This window comes from Neopsephotus bourkii, unplaced genomic scaffold (genome assembly GCF_033783945.1).
Source record: "Neopsephotus bourkii isolate Nb327-2 ecotype Australia unplaced genomic scaffold, CSIRO-AGI_Nbou_v1 NB_234, whole genome shotgun sequence".
Taxonomy (NCBI): domain Eukaryota; kingdom Metazoa; phylum Chordata; class Aves; order Psittaciformes; family Psittacidae; genus Neopsephotus; species Neopsephotus bourkii.
In genome coordinates this window covers 15,679,501-15,686,524 of record NW_026900744.1, presented here as the reverse complement: position 1 = coordinate 15,686,524, position 7,024 = coordinate 15,679,501, and the positions used below count along the sequence as shown (strand labels likewise).

The following is a 7,024-nucleotide window of genomic DNA, read 5'->3' as shown; positions in this document are numbered from 1 at the left end:
TTGATAACTTCGTATCAAAATGAAGATATGTCTTTACTGCTGTGAACTGAACGTTGATCCTGGCAAAGGACTCTCCTGCTGTTGCTTAGGTCCATCCACTCACAGATGAACTGCACTGTGCAGTGAAGGTTCCTGTCCTGCCTGTGATGAAGATCTGACAGAAGCTATCTTCTTCCAAAGCAGGCTGTGATGGTGGAGTCTCCCCGAAGCTGTTTTCTTCTGGGATGTTACTCCAGGGCTAAGGGCAGCACTGGGGGCTCCAGTCCACATGCAGTCTATCTGCCAAGCACTGACTTAGAGAATGCTATAGTATATAGCCTATGAAAACAGGCTGAGCATGCTTTGGTAAGTAACACCTGGTCAAGGAGTAAGGCAGGGTGCTACCTGCATCACTCTGCCCTTCCATCTCCCAAAAGAGATCTTACATTTCTCTTTTACCAGCAGAGCTGGAGGTTATGAAAGGAATAGATGTTACTATTTCTCACAGAGCTCTGCCTTTGACTTCAACCACATGGCAGTACCCCGGAGCAGCAGCTGGCCAGATGTGTCCAGAGTGTGCATGTAAGGAGCACCCTTTCTTGTTACCTAGAACAGTGACTGCCTAAGGCTTCCAAGCCAGACCCTTAGCTCAAATGCAAGTAAACACTGCTATTAGCTCTGAGCAGGCCCTGACGGCCTTGATTTCAGGTCACAAGACTGGCAAGCTTCTGACGTTTCAGAAGGCATGCCTATCCTTTCCCCACTCCCTAGCCCAAGCCCTGGGAACTTTTCTCCCTTGTTTACATTGAGCCTTGGGGCTCATGTGGTAAGTCTGACCCTTCTCAGTCTGTCTCTGTCTCAGCTGAATGGGAGGAAGAAGTGGAAATAGGAAGAGCTGGATGTTGAGAGCACATCTCGGTGGGATGGCTTACATTCTCAGCTCCCAGCACTGAGCAGGCTGGGAAGGGAGATGGAGCAGGACCCTGGCCTGGGGGTGGTTTAGCATGCCAAAAGCTGCTCTGCTTTGGGACATTCTCTGAGGAGAATGTACAGGGCATTTTTGAGCAAGCACACGTCCCTTTGCTGCTTTTGCATCTCCTGCCCACCTTTGCGTGTGTCACAGGTCATGCATTTCAGTCAGGACAGGATGTATATGTGTGATGACTATAGAGTACCTATGTTCCCCTCCCTGCAAAAACAGGCTTTTTTTGCCTCTCTTCTCTTTCCCCTCCACTCATGGCACTCTGCATCTCCCAGGACACCGCTCCCATCTCTTTCCTCCCACCCCACCACTTCTGCCTGATGGGAGCATTGTATTGCCTGTTCCATGGGGACAGTAGGGACCTGGGATGACTTCTCCTTCCTGGTCCTCCTTGGGCTCTGCCAGTGTCTTTCTCTCTGTCCTGACGCATGTATTGCTCCAGAATTAGACTATCCAAATGGGGAAAGAACAATTAGCTGGAGGAAGGGGCTGAGTGACCTGGAACATAGGAGGAGTTTCAGTTCTTTCTCTGAAGCCAGAGCAGTGGGAGCTGAGTGAGGTCTTCCCAGTGTGGTCCTTGACATTCAGGTTTCTGTGCAACACCTACATGGGGCCTCTAAAATTTGAAAGCCAGGTCTTTACTGTAAGTAAATTAGTACTGCTTCAAACAAGGTTTATTAATTTACATCCTTTGAGGAACTTCCCCAGTATGAAACTGAGGAAAAGCAACATATTAGAGTTGTGGGCAGCTTTCTGAGTTTCGTGTGTCCTTTAGTCTTTCCCATTGCTGTGACCATGACGCCCTCATGCTTTTTCCAGCCCTCTGGCAAATATCTTCTGGTGCTTTCCCAAAGATCCCATCCCTTGGACACCTTGACTTCTGCACTCATCAAATGGAAGCTGGCAAAGTTAAAACTGCTGATAAACAGACCGGTGTGGGAGGCTGCAGGCTCATTCCATAGCAGTGTCTCAGACCTTCACCTCCTTTGGCTCAACAGGACCGCCTTCCAAAGCCACAATCCCAGCGAACTTTACTTTCCATTCTCAGGGCTGTGTCTTTCCTCCCTAGTGGATGCTGAGCTGATGGGGTCAGTGAGACACCCACTGAATGTGAGTGCTATTTGGCTTTGAGCTCACTGCAAGATGAGAATAGTTTTTGCTCAGTAGGCTTTGCATTTCGTTCAGAGCTAGTACCAACCTGTCCTTTCTGGCTTTTCCTTGAGAGAACAGTGCCTAGGCAGAGCAACCTGCACTCCAGCCCAGCTTCCAGCTCCATGTGTCCCACAGTAACCAGGTGCTGCTGGAGTATAGATGTGCCCTTATCAAACAAGCAGCCTTTGATATTTTCTCTTTCTTCCAGGCTTAACCTGCCTAAGTCTTTTTGGGGTGAGATAAGAGATGCAAGTTGACAGCATATCTAGGTGAGATTTTTTTCCTCCTGGGAAAGCATGGTAAGAAATTAAGCTTTGCAGGTTTTCTGCTCAGTCAACCAGGGAAAATAAAGTCCTTGGTGAACTTGAGTTGGGTCTAGGGGCAGGAGAGCTGCTGCTGTGATATGTGGTTATTCTCTCTGCAGCACTGCCTCCTTACAAGTGAGAGGGGAGTGGTTTTGGTACCTCTTTATGACCTGGGAGCCACAGGGAAGTGGTGGTGACTTGCATTCTGGAAAGACAAGGTCATCAGCAAGGGTGGGGCAATTGGTTTGTCTGACACTGTGAGAATCCAGGTATTTTCAATTCGTAGGAATTAAAGTGAACACCCTAGTTTTAGGTTGCTGGCTATTTGAAATTTGGCCTTCCCAAGGTGGTGGTATTAGGTAGGGGTATTACTGGGAAAAGCGTTGATAAGAATAATAGTGAAAACGGATGTCTGGTTGTGAAGCCTCTCTGTCCTACAACCTTCAGGACCTGCCAGGATACGTGTTTCCTGGGCTGTGAAAAAACAATATGGGAGACAATTATATATATCAGTGATAATATCGATCACTGTCTTAGAACCTTTCAGTCAAGGACATCAGCACCTTCTGGAGATGAAGTGTCTCTCCTGCTCTGGGAGCCTGGAAAGGATGTTGAATGTGTGGCAGTGACTGTGTGCAAGGGGAAGTGACTCTCCTTTAGGGAATGCTGGGCCCACAGTCGAACCAATTAGTAGAATGAAGCTGAGCAAAGTGCAGGAGGGACCAGACTGATAATAAGCAAAGTGCTCAAATATGGGAAGTTGGGGAGGAAGCCAAATGAAAATGAAACAAAAGGCTAAGGTCCAACTTCAGCAGCTGTATAGAAAGGATGGGACAGCTGATAATAGGAAAGCCTGAAGGAACACTGGGTCAAAACCCCTGCGAGAGAGACTGAAGGAATCTGTGAGCAAGCCAAGAGGGGTGGGGGGATGTGGGATTTTATTAAAAAGTGAGTCAGCAAACTGGAGCTGTTGGCTTGCTTATCACCATAGACCTAAGTCTCACTGTGACTTCTTTGCTCACTGCTTTGTGGAGATGGCCAGCTTGAGAGGTGCATGGGATGGTAGGGCTCTATCTCAGTCTTCTTGGCAGACCTCGGCATGCGGGGACATCAACTTTACTGCTGCAAGGGACAGAGGATGTTTACTCTATCACTTGATTTGGGTCTGATAAAAGTTGTCTTAAAACCCTCTTTTTAATTAAGGTGAAATCAGAATCCTGCAGCTGATCCTTTTCCTTTGCAGACTTTCTCAGCCTCGTAAATCTGTGGAAATCTCAAGAGAGCTGCAGATGAACTCCATAAAGACCACCTGAAGGTAGATGATGTGGTGGAAAACATTCCAAAACCACAAGTCTGCAACTGAGACACAAAGTCACTCTAGCTGCTATAGTTCACATGGGGAAGCAAGGATTTCTTTCACAGACACTGTGATCAAGGTAGATATAACATGATCACCTTTGAGTGATAACCTTGGCTCTTCCTACTAGTCCACAGAGGTAAGGCCCTTCTTCTTCCTCCATTTCCCCACCTGTAAAAGAAGAATAGGGATACACCTTCTGGGTAAATGATCTGAAAATGGGATTATTACAAAGAGAGCCCATAGTGGTGGTAGTGAAGAGGAGGTCTCATTGGGAGGCCTGACTTGGGAGATCTCATGGAGAATATGTGGAATATGATCACGTGTTTGTCCCTTTAATGTGGCTTTCTGGTTTTTTAAAGCGCTGAACAGAATGTGAGACATGCTAGATAAAAATGAATTTAACAGCTATTTTGTATCCTTTGAGGAACATCAGTATTGGCTGAAAGAGGAAAAAACACCTTTTTTGTTGAGCCTGGAGTAGACCTGCTTTTATTGGAGGACTCTATGACTGCTTTTGTTGGTATTTGCTCTTATAGCTTTTACCTGACTTGTTTTCAAAATTCTTGTGGATTTTTTTCAGTCTTCAAAACCTGCATTTCCTTGCGGAAATTCAAATTTGGGGTCTGGAAAAATGTCCAAAATGGTTTTGCAGGTGGCTTGCTCTGATGCAGAAGCAGGACATTCTGTAAGGGGAGTCACATTTTTATTTCAAGGAGGGCAAAGAATTTGTTGTAAACACTGCCATTTTCTTTTCAATTATAGATGTTTTTGTGGAACAAAAAAAATGCAGCAGTTTCTAAGAAAGAGCATGTGATCACAATTAAGGGATGTGTTGTGCTATATCAGAAGGTAACATTTAAACCAGGGAAAGACTGAATATTGACTATAACTCATTGTAATTATGCCATCTATTTCAAATATGTAAGTATGTTTGGTAGCACTTACATGTTTATGTCAGCTATCGGGAAAAGCAGTTTTCCTTTTTGGTAAACTTCTGATGGTAAGAATTTTGTTACTTGCATTTGAATAAGCAACAAACAAGTTTAGATGCAACAAATTTTTGTGTGAAGAGAAGTTGATCCCCTTTCCTTTGGTGGTAGTATTTTACCTGTGTTCAGGTTGTTTGTAATACTTTAATGATCAGGAAATATTAATAAGCAATGCATTGACTAACATGTGCATTTCTTAATAGAATAGACCATGACCATGTAAAGTCACTGTGATGTAGGGGATTGAAAGTGAGTCTGGGAGTGGGGTGAGTCAGAATCCATTTCTGGCTTTCCCACTGTCTGGCCAGTTTTCCGCAACTCCCACCTGAACTGCAGTCATTGGGTATTTAGCTCATTTTGAAAGGGCTTTGAGATCTACAGATTGAGATCACTCCTGAAGACCCATGTACTTTGCTAAGTCTAACATGCAAACCCTGCAAAAAACGTGAACGCTGATTTAACCTGGCACTGTGAGTGAAGCTGTGTCTCTGCTAAAATTGATGAGAAAACTCCCTTCACTTCTGGGGACTGGGATCCTTCACCAGGGGAAATCATTCTGAGCCCACTTCCCTTCCCTTTGACATTTTCAGCCTCACCAAAAGCCAAAGGAGTAAGAAAGAAGGTTAATGACTAAATTGACAAATAAACAATCAGTTCAAAACAGCAACACAACATTTCTAGGAAAACGTAAGAATCTCCTCTGAGAACTGGTTAGGAATGTTAAACTGTACTGTGCTTCAGTCAAAGAGGGACCATCTGTATGGAGCTCATAGTATTATGGGGGCTGTGGCTGGCTGGGAAATAGGAATAGCTTTGGTTTTCTGATGGAATACATTAGAGGAAAATTGCAGAAAAGGAAGGAAAACTAATTCAGTCATGGTGAACGGAGAAGGGAATTGCTACAAAGATGTTTAGGTAAAGGCCCTCAAACAGTGTTATGTACAATCTATATGCTGTCTGACTCTGGGATGTCACGTTTTGGACAGCGAAGCAAGAGTCCATGGCTCTCCTCACAAAAAAGAAAATGTTGAAGGAGTCTCAGGCCAGGAAACTGCTTTTCATCCCATTGTGGTGTGAGTGTTGAGAGACAGTTACGGGGAGAATCTTCCCTCATGCTCCGAGAAATGGAGTGTGTTTGGTCTTCATTTTCCAGGGCTCCACTTTGCCACAGTAATGGTGCGTTAATAACAGCTTGATTTTCATTTAATAAATAATAGGAATCATGCTGCTTGGAGCCAAGATTTTAAACAAGAGGCTCCCGTAAACATTTTCTTCAGGAATCTGTGATAAACCAAAGATAGCATTAGACTTACTTGAAGAGAGTGGGGACGCCAGACTTGGAATCTGTCCATCTGTTTCACCGTTGAAACAAAACCACTTTATAACAACCACAGAGGAGAGGAAGCGATGCAGCTTGGCACATACACTTACACTATGTGTGGTGGAAATGTTTATTCTTTATTTCAGAAAGATTTAGTGGGTGTAGAGATAATAGAGCATAGCGCTTGCTTGTGACTTGGGGAAGGAGGGGTGATGGTGTTCGGGTTTTAAGGGAGCCCAGTGTCGGCTCCCATGGGGAATATTTTCAGTAATACTCATTGCAATCTCATGCACTTGGAAAGCAGGAGAAGGCAGAGGGATGAAATATGCTTTTTAGGAGAGGTGTTGGAAAGGCCTCAGGATTAGTTATCTCTGACAAGATTGATTTTACAGACTCCAGTAGACAGCAGAGGCAGAGTTCTGGGCATTTCTCTGTTGGTCTGATGGCTCCTCCAAGGCCCCGTGATGCTATGCTTCCTTTGGAACGGCTCAGGTTGCTCTGCTCCTCTCCTTCTGAGACACCGTGTGGCTGCCTGGGGCCCCACACACAACGCACCTCATCCCCATGTGTGCTCATACCCTACCTGTGCTGGCTCCCTGAAGGGTCTTCGGGCTCCTGCTCTTGCGTGTCTACCTGATGTGCTGAGAGGCACCATGTTGTGACATGGGAAATGCTGGAAGGATCTGCAATACAAAAATCTGTGGGGTCAGCAGGCCACCATGTCCTAGTGTCCCTCTCTGTCCCCGCAGAGCCACTGGTGCCTTTTTTCACTGTGCATGTTCACTCTGTGCGTGTGCACTGTGCATGTTCAGCTCTGCTGTGCTGCTTCCCCTCAGAACTACTCAAAATCAAAGCCAAAAGACCCTGGACCAACCTCCAGGGATGTGAGAGTCCCTATCAGAGTCTGAGACAGTGTATGTCTAGACTTTGTGTGTG

At 45.5% G+C, this 7,024-nt stretch overlaps 1 long non-coding RNA gene across 1 annotated transcript; it reads right to left on the bottom strand.

Annotated features, from left to right (window-relative positions):
- Nucleotides 1–3,603: 3,603 nt before the first annotated feature.
- On the bottom strand, nt 3,604–6,845 carry LOC133207663 (uncharacterized). Its single transcript, XR_009724115.1, has 3 exons — nt 6,672–6,845; nt 3,874–3,946; nt 3,604–3,771 (listed from the first exon to the last, which is right to left on the bottom strand). It is a non-coding gene; the product is annotated as an uncharacterized LOC133207663 (long non-coding RNA).
- Nucleotides 6,846–7,024: the final 179 nt, after the last annotated feature.